Consider the following 15,805-nt stretch of genomic DNA (forward strand, 5'->3'; position numbering starts at 1 on the left):
TTAAGTGCTAACTTCATAAATCTGGAAATCATCACAGTCAATATATATATTTTGAAAGACCCGCTTCTTTAACAGTGAAGCGGTTTGATACTGGAGCATTAGTATGTCCCCCTTTTAAAGTTTTTTGGCTTTTTTCATAAGGTGACATGAATCTGAAATAAGAGTGATCCTAATAAGAAGGGACAATGGCAGTTTTTAATGTCATGGTGGGCTTCAGTGTGAGACTTCTAAAAACTACTTAATGGAGAAAGACAAGATTTTGTGTGTTAGGTGCACATTTCTAGGTGCATGTTAATGTTGTTTGTGGACATTGAAATGCCTATTATTTTCAGCAGACTGAAATCTACATAAATATTGCACATATATAGTTAACAGAAGTTTAATTAAGATTTTTTTCTCCTATTTTAAAGAACATTTTTTTGCATACACAGTGCTGTTGTGTTTTCTTGTAACTAAGCAGACATTTTCTTACAACCCACAGATAAATCACTTTAATTGAACTGTTTTATTTCTGTGTCTTTAATGGAAATATGTAATTCTTCAATTTAATAATTTTTAAACACTATGGCTTTAACATTATAAGTGACTAGAGAATTCCTGAAAGCAATTTACTGATGTAGAGATTGTTGTTATAAAGATTAGTAAAGGTCTGAGGAGTAGAAGCTTACATGGTGAGAGATATTTTGGAATGAAATATATTTTTTTTTCTCAACTACAATAGTAAAAATCCCAGAAGATAAGTATAAAAAAAAAAAAAAAAAAAAAAGAAAAAATAGAAGAGGAAGTACCATGTAACTCCTCTTAAAAATGATAGTCTGGTAATACAAGCATCCCAGAAGAGAGCACTCTGTAGGAATAAAATACACCAGTAGAAAGTAATTTGTGACACAGCTGCTGAAACTTGGGGAACTCTATTATTCTTTTTTTTTTGTGAAATATCTATTAATAAAAAAAAAATCATTAAATACTGTGCATCTGTTGAGCTATGCCAGCAAGATGATTCCTAAGAGTGATATGATGTGGGCTCAAACCGCGCATCAGGAGTCAACTGGCAGAATAACAAGTGGGGTTTTGTGCCAAGAAGGAACAATCAAGCAGATGTTTATTCTATGACAACTAACTGAGAAATTCCTTAACCATAAAGGCAAGGGAACTGCATAAAGTTTTTATTGGTTTTTCAAAGGCACTTGATAGAGTGTGTCAAAAGGATTATTCTGCATCTTGGAGTATTACGGTATCCTAAAAAGCTAAGAGCAATTACCCCTGACTTGTCCAAGAATATGTAAAGCACAAATTAAGTTAACAGTTCACTCACTGATTATTTTCTCCTCAGGCATTTCCTTTCCCCTCATTTAGTCAACCATATTTTATGAGTCCATCTGAGAAGGTAGCTTAAACAGAATTGCCAGAGCTGCTCTTTGCTTTCTAGACTATATTAGCCCAATAACTTGAGCTTTTAGAGTCAGCTTATCAAATCCTTGAAGACAGTTTAAGATTTAGATTTCAGATTAGGAAAAGGCAAGAAAACATCTTCTGAACAAAATGAATAAGTAAGTTAGATAAAACAACAAATTTGAAGCAGAAACGGATGGACTGCTGATAGTTAAAATGACTGCACACAATAACGGTGTAAGAAAACAAGACTCCTCACTTAACTGAGCCAGCAGTAGGGAAAAAATGTAATAGATATCAACCAACAATCTATAATGCACTAAAGTAAAAATTAGCCATGCTTTAGACCTATGTATATCGATCTAAGGGAGAAGGCATCTTAACAGACTAAAAACTAGATACAGAATGCATGTTTGGGGACATTAAACCCTGTAAGGCTTAAAGAAGGCAATGTGCCTAAACATAGTAGAGTGACTTAAACTCACTTCTTTCTATACTTTACTTAATAGAGAAGACAAAAAAGGGTCTCCTGGGAGAAGGTATGAGAGGGGCTCAGGGTTCTTGTTTTGCGAAATAATTACCTACCAGGACAGGAAGTGCCATAGATTTTACTATTTAATACAGCATTTATTCTGCATTTATGGAGGAAGTGGGATATTTTGGATATTGAGAGAATCTTGGAAAATATTTGAATGATTCAGATTACAGACTGAGCAGGATGTACATCATCCTTATTCCTCATATTGAAATCTGTGTTTGTATTACTGTAGTTTTAACAAGAATAATGAGACCTGAAGAAGAAGTAAAAGGAAGCTGAAATCCATACATTGATGATTTGTCTCATTGTGTCCTTAATCACTGACTTTTAAATTTATTTTATGTTACATAATTATTGAATATAAAACCAGAAACATGCAAACACAGATATGACTCATGGATACAATCTTCTGTGCAGATATGGATCCTCTAAAACTGGTCTATAGTGCCAGGAGAATTTGGACCAAGCAGCAATATATTTGTTCTCTCATCTTTTTGTATTCTAGAAATCTGTGTGAATCAGTCTTGCTGGGAAATATGAAATTGTGTTGTGAGTATACAAGCTGCATAGACTACCATTGAATGCATATTTTGCCCTAGGAGTGTGTAGCTGGGATTGTAGATACAGGCTGTGAAAGATGCTGTGATACAGCTTTTCAGCTCCTCTTCTGTCCCCCAGTCTCACCCATCACTGTTCACGACAAGATGCTGAAATGGTAATTAACATACTGCAGCAGGAAGCAGATTTTAGAGTTTAACTTTTTCAGCAATAATAATAGTTTTTTTTTTGTTTGGTTTTGTTTTGTTTTGGTTTGGTTTGGTTTTGTTTTTGTTTTTTTCTATTCTAACACATAAGTGTATATCTAAGAAGAAATATAAATTTTTTTTGATTCTGCATGAATAAGGAAAATCCTACACAAAACCAACAGTATATATGAAGAAAAACATCATCTGAAAAAGACCAGACAGACTGCATTAACTTTAACAGAACTTCTGAACAAACTTTGACACAAGGAATATTTACAAGAACCAGGGGTCTGAAGATAAAAGGAAAGTGCACATACCCTAACAAGCATGTGCTTACTATAGGATTCCTTCTTGAGTGGGAGAAATGTATTGAAACTGAAGCAGAGTTCTAATGGAAAGAAAAGTGAGCATAAACTGGAAGTTTTATATTGAAGATATAACTTGGAAAATTTCCTAGGTACCACACAACTAAAGTTTTGAAATAACCTTTAAGGATACCATCCTCTGAATACATATCTAGAAATGTTGCTGGTTTTCAGGAAGAAGCTAGAACATTTTTAAAAAGGGATCATGTGGTAGCAAAGCAATCATGTATTATTAGTTTGCGGCAGCAGTAAATGGCCCTAAAGGGCCATTACTCTGTTTCCTAATTCTGTGTCCAAGGTGATGTCCTGGTTCTGTTAAAAACAAAATCAGTTTATCTTTTAGTGAATTTTCCTTTTAGCTAAGTTCTTCTAAGTAACTGCACTTGTCTGAATTTGGCTGCACGGTTTTGCAGACAGGAGCTGATAAACAGAAGCAATGGTATGCAAGGTTGCTGATAGAAACGCATGTCCCATAAGGGAGAGGGGTGTATTTGCAAGAAGGGGCCAACAGAATAGGTGACTAAAATTGACCAACTAAGTATTCCATCCCATCTGCGTCACACACCCTATAAAAGTGGGAGATCACGAGGGTCTTGCTATCTTAGACTATAGCCAGCATCTGAAGAGGACCCTGCCTGTTGTGCCTGCAATCCAGACCCTGCATCCCTGAATCCAGTTCCAGTTTGCTGTGGAGTCCAGCCCAGGACTTCCAGGCGCCTGCCATGCAGCTGCCAGAGGAGCCACTCCACCAGGCAACGCTGAGCTGCCCCAGGAAATTCAAGATTAGTTTTATATATTTTGTATTATTTTCTCTATTTTATTAGTAGCATTAGTAAAACATTTTTAACTTTTTTCCACTTGCAAGTCTCTTTCTCTCTTTTCCTCCTATTTCCTTTCCTTAATGGGGAAGTGGGGGGCTGAGGGAGAAGGGGGTTAGCAGAGAGCATCTGCCATGGTTTATTGTTGTCCTGCAGTGAATGGTGACAGGTGAGAAACCATTAGTAGAGAAATAATCTGATTTTGATAACCAGAAATATTCCATTACATGCAGAGGCAGGGTTACTATGTCAATTTATACATTTCTCTGATATAGTATATTGCTTTTGTTTTATATATCAAACAAAAATGTCATCAAGCAATATTTTATAATAGAAAATTTTCTGAACCAGAACTCAGAATATCTTAATTCCACTCCTGACTTGAAGCCTTTTACTGTAACTTCATGATCTGTAAAATGGATGCAATGGTTACTCCAATGTAAAACCTATGTATTTACATTTTACATTTGAGATTAGAATATTATTAGTCTTATTTTTGAATTTAATTAATTTTTTATGCTTTTGCAGGACATCTATAGCAAGGCAATATACAGTAATTGCACAACAGATACGAAGAGAACTGGAGATACAGTAAGTTTCCATTTAACTGCTTCATTCTGAGAAATTCTAGGGAAATAAACTAATGGCTGTGTGGTTAACTGTGCATTTAAAATATTATAACCGCGCAATTTATAGTTCTACAGTTACTGGCAAGCTGAATTATTTCTTGAGGTTGAAAAGGAATAAATATTAAAATCATGTGAGCCGATTTCCTGCATTTATTTTATATATATTTGTTTGTTTCTATCAAATGCACATAATTTTAAAATATATGAACTGATCTAAAAAGCATTGAGTGTGAAAAACAAATTTAACAAGGCATCTATTCAGTTCCTTTTTTTTCTACTTAAAAGCTCTATGTCTGCTTAAAAATACCTATGAACATTGTTATGTTTGCTTTTTTCTTTTTCTTTCTTTTTTTTTTTTTTTAATAAACTAACTAACTAATTTACCTGTAATTAAATGAATAAGGAAAATGGAAACACTAATAGTTTCCATATTAGAAAATGGTATGATGGTGATCATATATAAATCAAGCCCTTAGCCCCATAAATGCCTTGAATGATGATAAAGCACCAAAAAATTAATAATCTCATCACTAGGTAGTTATGGTTGCCAGTTGGCAAAAGGGAAAAAACACACTGTCCTGGTTTTGTTAAAAACAAGACAAGTTTCTCTTTTATTGAATTTTCCTTTCAGTTAAAGTCTTCTTAGTAACTGCGCTTTTCTGAAGTTGGATACATGTTTTGGTAGACACTGCAATGTGCACTTCCCGTAAGTGAGAAGGGCAAGGAGGAGCGAACTGAACAGGTGAGTAAAACTGACAAACTAAACATTCCATCCCATTCACATGATACTTCAGATAAAATGGGAGATCACGAGGGTCTCAGCCCTTTTTCTCTTCTTCGACTATGGCCAACATCTGGGAAGGACCCTGCCTGCTGTCCCTGCAAATCTGAAGTCTAGTGACAGACCCTGCATCCTTGAATCCAGTTCTGGTTTATTGCAGAGTCCAACCCAGGATTTCCATGTGTTTGCTCTACTGCTGCTGGAGCAGTGCTGAGCTTTGCTGGGGAATTCAAGATCGGTTTTGTATATTTTGTATTATTTTCTCTATTTTATTAGTAGCATTAGTAAAAGATTTTTAACTTTTTTCCAGCTCTCTCGCTCTCTTTGTCTCTTTTTGCCCTCCTATCACCTGTGCTTAAGGAGAGGTGGGGAGAGAGGGGGTTAACAAAGCATCTGCCATGGTTTATTGTCGCCTTGCACTCAAACCTTGACACACATACACACCCCTCACCAAGAAAGAACATTTTGGCCATAAATTGTCTTGCAAGTCCTGTATCAAAGATAACCAATGTGAAAAAAATTTCATGGACTTTGAAGATGCTTCATCCTGTTCTTAGGCAAGAATTAAAACTATTCTTGAGACATCTGACCCAATACCACAATCTCTAGATAAAGGAGTTGTTCATACACAGATCTGGCTAGAAAGACAATGAAAGAAAGTATGACTATTCTGAACATCCCAATCAGAACACCAGTCTACTAGTTTTTATCTTTTTCCAGGAAGGTGGTAGCTTCCCATCTATCATGACTGAGAAGTGAGCAGTATAACTAAACTGATGGGGTAGAAAATAACTAAATATCAAATACAACGGATGGCATAGGCATCACTTAATGATTCTTTTGAGAACAGGAGGCCACAAAAGCTGCACAATTTATGTAAAGAAAAGTTTATGTTCGGATCTTTGCCAAGAAATTCTTTAAACAGAAACTACAGTATATGTGATAAGAAACTGAAAGGATAAAAGGCGGAGAATCATTGGCAAAATTTTCAACATAGCATAATATGTGACAGGATTAAATATAATTTCCTCAAAAAACTAACAAAAATGTTCCTTTCCCTTCCCCGGTGATGCTGCAGTAGGGCTGATCTCCAGCTCCCCAGAGCCCCCGCAGAGCCGAGCCCACCCACAGACTCACATCACATCCTGCCCTTGGGCTATTCCCATCCCCAGGAAGGTGCCTGATGCCCCGGGCTGGGGCTGTCCCTGGTACCCTGACTGTCCTGCTCACCACCTAGCTTGCTGGGACAGGCCCTGGCCACCAGCCCTGCCCTGCCTCCACTGGGGACCCCTGGCCTACCAGCCTCCAGAGAGATGCTGTCCCATGCTTCTCCTAGGTAAACTGGTTTTAATTTAAAAAAGAAAAAACCCAAACAACCAAGCCCCTTGCCCTCCCAAACAAGCTTAACGTAACCACAATGATATAACTGAGTAAAACTATAAAAGATGAACAAATCTGAAAAATTATACATTTATATGTGAACTGTAAGTTTAGCTGGCAAGGACCTACTGTTTTAGTGCTTGGTAATGAAACTAACACAAGGAGCACCCCATCTTTCGTGTAATTTTGGAGAAACACTGCAGTAATAGCTTGATAGGCAGCAAAAAATAAGGAAAGTTTTCAGCTAAAAAAGGAATAATTTCTTCTACATGGCTCAGCTGATATTAAACACTTTGGATTCTTCTTTTCAAAAGCACCCTATATATTTATATTCATTCTACTCTAGATGCAAGCTGAGCATACCAAACTCTCAAAAGTATTCAAAACATAATTACCCTGTGCTCCCTACCCCAAATGCCTTCAATAGGAAGCATACAGCAAAGACATGAATGGCAGTCTTTTCACTCTGATATTGCCATCTACTTCTGTGTTTGGTTTATAAGGAAAAAAAAAACAGTCTGCATTACTTCCCAAATAATACTATGTCTCTGTAGGGTTGATAGGATGTTGTCTTGCACTGTTTGAGTAGAACACTTCATTGATACTAGAAATTTTCCTATGTTTGTTGGTGAGTTTGTGACTCTACTTAACATCCTGGTGACTAATTTTAGTATAAAGGTAATGTGAAAATATGCACATTACATTGGTAAGCATAATTAAATAGCACCCAAACATTATTTTTTTCTTTACTTTTACCCCAGGAAGCTGAATGTTTTATGGGCTAGCAAGCAGCAGTGCTGAAGAAAGGTAACAGATGCCATGACAGTAGCAGTTACACCAGCAGCCAAACCCCTCAACAGCAAGGACACTGCCTTCACAGAAAGCTGTTTATCTACCTTACATCTCATAAAAAAGTTATCTCATCAGTAGAAAGACCTGATTTTAATGGAAACACACGTAGAAATACTTAAATAAAACATGAATGAAGGGATAATAAACCTGTAATCAATCCTTGGCTATTTCTGTACAGAGAATTTATTTGATGAAGCATTTCCCTACAGATGAAAGATACTTCTGTATTCTCCTCATTTGAAGGTAAGTCCAAACATTTTAACATTCTCATTTACAATGTCTTATTTTCAGGGCATCTGTGCTTATATGGTCTCAGCAGCTTTTGTTGTCTTCTTTTTTCAAAATTATGGGAGAAAGTTCTAATGAAAACAGACATTACAATCACTGTAATCTAAAACTACAAAATCCAGTAAAATAATGTATCATAAGACTTATATAAATAGAGAATGATATGGGTTGTCTAAGAAAATACAACTTGATTTAATAATGCCTCCAGGTAAATATATCCCAGGAGCAAAATAGTGAATAGGAATCATTTTGGTACGTAAGAACTTTATCAATGTTGCAAATGGCAGCTTTTATTCAATTTGAAAAATTGCAGAGATCTCCAAATAGTATAAAAGAGCTTTTGAATATGACAAATGCTTTGTCATTGCAACTATTACTGTTGTACCCATTTGAAGAGCAAATCTCTTTGGTGATATTCTTGAAACTTGGTAAGGTGATGTAATATCTTGTTAGTACATGTCAGCTTAACTAATATTTGATGCAGTATTTGTACAGTATATTAAGATAAATTAATAATTTTACTCTTACTACAATTTTAAGGAATATCTTTTAGTTGAAACACTGGAATGTGTGTAACAATTTCTCCCAGTAAGTTTTTAGAAGAATTGTTGAAAACATACAGTTCAATTCATTATTACTATTAAGACCACTAGTATTGTAGTTCTGTTGGACAACACAAAATCCTAACTACTTCAGTATTTCTATCTATACTTTTTTTCACATTGGGGTTCTGGATTCAAGGAGAGATTGAAATTTTACTAAAAGGTTTAATCGACATTCCCAAAGTATAAAATGTTTCTAATCAAGCTGTGATATCTAAAAATCATTGTGTAAAAAATGCAATGATCACAAAGTTATATGGACTTGCTGTACCCTTTCTTTCAATTACAGTTGTTCGATGTTTAAAAACAGTCTTTCTAATTCTTATCCATAAGTTCAATTCAAGTGCAGATTTTTTTAATGTACATTATTCTATATATGCAGAAGAATTCTATTTCATGTTTTATTTATCTGCCAGGCACCCTACTTTCATACTGATCTATGCATTTCTTTGGTCCCCTTGTGCTTAATTCAAAGGTGATGTTATTTCAATCATTATAGCCTACTTTGTGTTCGTGGGTATCACCTGTATAAACATTTCACCCTACAGAGACTTAGGGCCTATTGCCTTCCTGTGAATCTCATTCCATCACTAAAATTTTGGATTCTGTAAAATAAACATCATCTGAAAACAATATTTTCTGCTTCTGATGTTAATTTCTATTTTTAAACAGGTAGACTTGTGAAAGAATACTGCAAGAAATTATATTTTTACAACTCACTCTTAAAAATAATAAAGCAAGTTAGTTTTTGTTTCTGTTTTTTTGTTGTTGTTTTTTGTTGTTGTTGTTGTTGTTTTGTTTTGTTAATAGTTCCTGGCTTTGGCATACTTTTGAATGAACAGTAATAACTGAGATAATTCCAGCAATCTCATTATTACTGAATATCACAATACCATGAATGTAAACCCCATAAACCCCTTCTCATAGTTTTTAATGACAAACAATGACATCATATTACATCTTGATTCCTTTTAAACTTTTGAAGTACTTGAAAAAAATTGTATTTGTCAGGATCTCTGGAGGAGTCTGTCAGTGTCATACAGTTTTTTGTAAATTTAGCAGCATGAATGTGACAAGAAAGAACTGGTGCTCTATAATGGCATGAATCCATAGTGAAAAGCACTGTGATCTGTGCCATACAATACTGAAAATATTTCTTCCCTTTTCTATACACTTGCCCTTTTCCAGGCTGTGATTTATATATTCAGACCAAATAATGGCATATATGTGTGCTATATTAATACCTAGTACCTCTCATCTAATAAGTACCTTATTCACTAAACAAGAATTAATAGATACCTGCATGACATAAAATATTGTCTTATTTCACTGTTATTTGTCACCTGTAAGTGAAATGAAACAAAGAAAACCAATATCAGGAATAGCTGAAATCCTCCTTTTGATAGGGTGGAAAACATCATAAGAATATCAAGCAGAAGATGAAACAGAGAGGAAAGAAGACAAGTCCATTTTGGGTCCAGTCACTCTGGGGAAGGGGCTGTCAAAACTGATCAGCTTGATCTCCTTATCGAGGACCACAGCCATCAACATTAACTGCAGGTTAACCCTGATATTGTATATTCACAGCTAATTTAGAAGTTTTTTTAAAGACTGACAACTTTGTATTTTTAGTGAGTATACAGTCATAGTGATCAGTAATACACAAAAATTAAACATCATGAAGTGTGTTATTAATGAGTGAAATTAGTAAAGCTTTGCTTTAAAATTAACTGGTAACACTGGCCTGTGTTACCAGTCTTCTAAACACTCTCATCACAGTGATCTCTAAATCCCTTATAGAGATATGTAGACAGAGACAGAGATAGAGGTGTAAATTTAACTGCAACACGTTTACTTGTGTCACTCAAGTGGTTAAAACAGACCATTAAAATTTGACCCATAAACCTAAGTATTGACTCATCAAGTCAAAAAGACATTTTCCTTTAAAGAGACAACATTGTTACATAGTTTCCTGATTAATGTTTAGAAGACTCTTCTGTCAAATATAAAAATATTTATTAAATTGTAGTACAAAATAATGTTTGACAACTTCAGACTTAGTAGATACCCAGCTTTGCTGCAATATTTTCCAAAAAAAAGTAATCAGAAGAACATTCCCAAAGCTGATCAAAAATAGAAATTCCCCATACACACAAAAGGACAATAACCAGATATAATCTTCACTTCTGTTCTTACGATTAGTAAGCTTTTTCCTCTGAATAACTGCTAAATAAATAGCACAAACTGAAAAGGTGACAACAGTCTCTTTAATCAAGTTTGCAGGTGACATCGAATTACACAGAACACTTGATACTTTCTGTGCTACAGCTGCCATCCAGAGAGACCTGGGCAGGCTGGAGGAATGGGTTGCCAGGATCCTTATGAAATTCAGCAAGGACAAATGCTGAATTTCATAATTGCTTCTGGTATGAAACATCCCCCAGGAATGACATGGGCCAGGACTGCACTTGCAATGGAGTGCAGGACAAGCTCTGCTGAGAGGGACCTGAGGGGGTGCTGGTGACTGGCAAGGTGGGTGGGAGCCAGCAGTGTTACCCGGCAGCAAAGAAGGCCATGAGCAACCAGGGCTGTATTAACATGGCCAAGAGGTGCAGAGGAATGATTATTTCTCTCTTCATCCGTCATGAGGCTGTTAGCTTTGGGACCCTCCACAGATGAAAGATACTAACTGGAGTGTGTTCAGCAGTGAGTCCCCAGTCTGGTAGAGAGCTGGAGCTTGTTTGACCTGGAGAAGTGACAAATTTGAGGGAAACTAACAGCAGCCCACCTTGCTGAAGAAAAAATTGAGTTATCTCATCACCACAGTGCATGGCAGATGGATGAGAGACGAGACATATCGTCTGTACAAAGGGAAAACATCTTTCCTAATGAAGACAACTAAGCACTAGAACTGCTGTCTTCAGAAAGGCTGTGCGGTCTCCATCCTTGGGAGTTTTTGAGACCTAGCTGTACCAAACCCTGAGCAACCTGGTCTAATCTCACAGCTGACCCTGCTTTCAGCAGGAAGTAGAAGCAGATTCCTCCTGAGGTCCCTTTTAAGCTGAATTATCCCGGAGTCCCATGTTTCTGTGAATGTCATCAGATAACTACAAAAAGGCTGAAGACTGATGTCATATTCAAAAATTAAAAAAAAAAAAAAAATCCAGAGAAACTGAAACCCAAATGACTTATGGGACTTTGATTAAATTTATTCTAATTCCATTCTATTAGAAGTGAGATTAGATCAATGCTAATTAGTGTAGGAAAAATGAGACCTCATATCATTTTTTAAAAAATGTCATTATGCATTTACAATAGGAAGAGTTCTTTCTATTGAATATACAATTCTGTTTAGCAGAAATATGTAAACAAGTGCTCTATTAATTTTAAGTCCTTTATTTTGTAAATTTCTGGAGTGGCTCTTGTGACTTATGACAACAGCAACTGAAATGTTATGAGCTTTTCAACAATTCTATTTAGAAGCACATGCTGTGAGATGATATCTTTTATTTTTCTACAGTCTTTTTGTTCAGTATAAGGAGAAGTAAAAGAGAGACATGTCTTAATCATTCATTTTTTTTTTTTTTACAATTCTCACCCTAAACACTAATTAAAATTCTTGAAAGAAACCACAGTTACAATATGTGTGTGTGTGCAAGTACATATTTGTATATAATGTAGATATATAGATATATAAAAATGCATACTTATTCCACCTAAAATGCATAGCAGTCAGGAGATAAGACTTTTAAAAATATTTTTAATGGTCCTGTTTGTCTCAGAAGCTCTTTCTGAAATGCACATGCACAAATAAACAGTATTTCATACCTTAATGTATTCAATGTAATTATGGAAAATAGTAGCACCACATTAATGTAAATTAGTAACAGTAGTATTTCACCCTATTTTCCATTCACTGTATTTAACATCAGTAATATGAACATTTTTTGGTTGCCCATCTCATAAAGGAAATTCCTTTCATTAACTCATGTACCCATTATGCAATGATTATACAAAAATATGAATATTTTATAAACTTCTAATAGGATTAGTCTTCATTAGCCTTCATTGATAAGTCTAATTGTTGACATGGTTATAAGTTTGAAAGAATTGTAAAGGATCTTACAGAAGAACCTATAGCTAAATATATTAGTATCTGTTTTAATAAAATTAAATTATTTTGGCACCCAGATTAAAGTTTAGTAAAACACATTATTATATTTAATGAATTAACTATTCATATTAGTTATATAACATCACATTCTGTGATGCAGTTACTGATAATCATTACAGCTGAATTGCAATATCCCTTTAACTTGTTACTTATCTCTTTAATTTGTTACTTAAATGCCTTTTCGGGTACTTTGTCTAAGGTGTTGTAAATATTTACTATGCCCCATTTATAAAAAATCATACTGAAAACTCTCTAGAGCAGCCTAAGTGTTTGTTTCTCAAAAGGCACAGGAGAGCTGGTATAGTATTTTGTGTATGTCAAGTAAGCAAGAGAAATCCAAAAGGTAGTTGAGATGTTGTACGACACATAGCTTAAAAGTAATTTTTTAAAAAATGGCTGCATATTCAATATGCTTATAAATAAATTGAGCATAAAATTAAAGGTATTGTTCTATAAGAATGAAAAAATTATAAATTAAATAGTCATATAGTCATGCAGTGCTTGGAAAACTAAGTATTTGTGAATTTGTTAAATAATTGCATTTGCACTTGATAATTTAAATTTAACAGCAGAAATCATCACAGGTGTAACAAGCAACTTTCCATTCACTGAATCCTTGCAATATATGAACCATTCACTAGTACATTCCTTTAATTCTGATGACTGCTGAGTCTCTGGTTTATGTGAAGTGTAATTTTGAGATATTATTCATAGCAAAGGAAAAATCCCAGAGAGATACTTACAGCTACACGACTATAAATATATCCACATTTGTAACTAATGTGAATTAACATTCAATCTTGCTGTGTTTCTCTGACATTCTGATGTTATTGATATTAAACAAATATAAGAATCAATAGGATACTTTCGAGTGAATTTTATTATGGATTACATTTCCAAGTAATTCTGAAACTGAGTTTGAAAAGAACATGCTAAATATTTCTTTTTTCTTTCTTTTTTTTTTTTTTATTTGCTTCAGTAATGTTTGCATTGACAAAAATATTTGCATTGACAAAAAGAAATACAATAGGTATCTGCACCGATTCTTTAAAAAATTTGTATAGATTTCAGAGAACTCTACCTAGCATAAATCATGTATTTAGAAATGTGTGGGTTTTTAGTGGCTGTGAATGTCATAGGGATGATGGCTGTCAATGAACTTCCAGACCATATAGGTGCAAAATAGGACATAATCAGGTTTGAAAGTCCAGTGTAAGTGTTGAGGCAGTAGAATGTTGATAATGTCTGTTATGGCATAGTTTCCTTTAAAAAGCTTGTCAGGTTTGCTGTTAACTCAGCTGGACTGAAATTCAGGTCAATTCAACCAATTAAAAACTTTCCTAACCCCTGTTTTCAAACTTTATGAATATAAATCATTTCAATCTCTGAAGTTATTGGAATATTTAGAAAAAATATAGCTAGCCAGATAGTTGTCACCACGGTAGGCTATTATTATTTTAGAATTCTGGGCAACAAACTCTTGGAATATTGCAAAAGTAACTGAGCTTGCTGTCTTTCTAAAAAAAACTATTCTAGCAGACTTTTTGAAAGGTTAACGGCTCTATAGATTTCATAAGATCTGAAAATAAAGACATTTTCATCTATAAAAAACAGTGCTGTACATTCAAATAATTATCTTGTTGCTCATCAGAACCGAAAAAGATATGTTTTCTTGTGGTAATATTCTCTAAAAGAACTCATACGAGATAAGAGATAAACACTCTAATATCAGTACAAGATATGTCACCTTTGAGCAAACACAATAAGCATATTTGTAATTATGTTGTCTTGAACAACATAATGTAATAAAGTCCAAGAAAGGGCTAGGAATTGTACCTGCATCTGCTCATTCCCATACCGTCATTTTAATCACAGATTAAATATTTCTGTGGTAGTCAGTATATTGCTGACACATCTACATAATCAATGCTAAAAACATAAGACTTAAGAAACAATGCACTGCTATTTTTCACTCACCTTATTTTCAGACCTCAGAATTGCTGCAACAATTGTGCTTTCTAAAACTTTTTATTGACTGTTTTCAGGCTGAATGTCAGGAAATATTTCAAAGGAGACACTGAAGGCTGTTTTCTGTACGAATAGTTTTTCAAGCGAGATATTTCCAGAGTTGATCAAATATACTGAATATCCTTTGAAAGGTAGCTAAGCCGTCTTTTTGTCAATATTTGGATTTTAAAAGATGTTAAAAAAGCAAAGTTTAGATAATTATAACCGACTCTAGTCACATCTAAGTAATGTCTCATTTTCCTTCACACAATAAAACAGGTCAAAAAAGGAAGAAAAAATGTTTTTACTGTTGCTCATTTCATTGAAAAATAGACAGAATAAAGTCAAAAGCACTGTAATCCAGATTTAAAAAAACAATATATATGTTAGCTAAAATTTGACTTTTGATATATTTCAGGAGGAAGGTGAGGTTTACTGAAAAGTAAAATGCTGATATGCTTATGGACTGAAATTTAAGTTTTCAAAGGTTTTTGTTATATTTTTTTATATTTGAATGCACAGCATAAAGAGTTGGATAGGCTCAAGCATGTCATTTAATCTCCATTAGTGAGGTAGATGCAGCTTTTCACAAAAAATGCAGCTGTTTACTATGTGCTTTCACAGTCACCTTTCATTTTAGAAATTCAGTAGAAATTTCACACTGTGAGAAATAATTGACAGTATCCTGGAAACCTCAATACCTATACAAACTAGAATATCAGAACATCACATCAGGACTCTCTAGAGAAAAGCAGAATGTCCAAGAAATGCATTTTTCACCTGCATCAGGACAAAGTACTTCTGTTTCCACATAACGTAATTTTTTCATATCAATACATCTTGTGTAAGAGTTTTTGGAAGATAAACACATTGTCAATATAATGTACTCCTTTTAAGAATTACAGTTAGGGCCTTTCCGTTCTTCCTCTCTGTCTTCCTTGTTTCCATTCTCAGCTAACACCACCACAGTTACTAAATTTGCTTTGGAATAATATTCCACAGAAAATTAATTCACACTAAAGTGTAGGGTACTTCCTATCATGATACAATGACTTTCAAAATACCTATATATAAAAAGGATGTCTGTAGTGTATTAACTGTCTTACCACCATCTATTAATCACAGCTTTCAACATAAGGGTTACTACTACAATTTCTGCCTTCATCTTTCCTCAAGAAGATTAAAAAAAAAAGCCTCTAAAAATATCATACTTCTGATTCAACAAACTCCAAT

At 34.4% G+C, this 15,805-nt stretch overlaps 1 long non-coding RNA gene across 1 annotated transcript; it reads left to right on the forward strand.

Annotated features, from left to right (window-relative positions):
• Window positions 1-4,372: 4,372 nt before the first annotated feature.
• Window positions 4,373-7,905, forward strand: LOC135579472 (uncharacterized). Its single transcript, XR_010472617.1, has 3 exons — window positions 4,373-4,450; window positions 5,120-5,230; window positions 7,411-7,905. It is a non-coding gene; the product is annotated as an uncharacterized LOC135579472 (long non-coding RNA).
• Window positions 7,906-15,805: the final 7,900 nt, after the last annotated feature.

Source organism: Columba livia, chromosome 4 (genome assembly GCF_036013475.1).
Source record: "Columba livia isolate bColLiv1 breed racing homer chromosome 4, bColLiv1.pat.W.v2, whole genome shotgun sequence".
NCBI classification, from domain to species: Eukaryota; Metazoa; Chordata; class Aves; order Columbiformes; family Columbidae; genus Columba; species Columba livia.